General features: G+C 36.3%; 1 protein-coding gene across 1 annotated transcript in view; it reads left to right on the top strand.

Moving 5' to 3' along the window:
* LOC122092799 (reactive Intermediate Deaminase A, chloroplastic-like) overlaps positions 1–256 on the top strand; it is a 4,188-nt gene that overhangs the window by 2,939 nt on the left and 993 nt on the right. The gene's annotated exons all lie outside the window — the stretch shown is intronic.

Below are 256 nucleotides of genomic sequence, written 5' to 3'. Positions count from 1 at the left end.
AAAAAAAAAAAAGATAAAAAGAAAGGAAAGGAAGAAATGATAAAACTGCATAAGGAATCTTTCATCAGAATAGAAGTTTGGGGAGTAAGGCCTTGCAGGTTTAATTCTGGTTCCTGTGATTAACCTTCTCAATAGTTGCAACTCAAACTCTATTCCTTACTTTTCACAGTTTTTAATATGCATTGTGAGGTCCAAGATTTGTTGATGGAGAACATTTATTTATAAATTGAAGGTGCCTGTGCCCCCCCCCCCCCCA

Source organism: Macadamia integrifolia, chromosome 11 (genome assembly GCF_013358625.1).
Source record: "Macadamia integrifolia cultivar HAES 741 chromosome 11, SCU_Mint_v3, whole genome shotgun sequence".
NCBI classification, from domain to species: Eukaryota; Viridiplantae; Streptophyta; class Magnoliopsida; order Proteales; family Proteaceae; genus Macadamia; species Macadamia integrifolia.
This window is presented reverse-complemented; position numbering and strand designations above follow the sequence as displayed.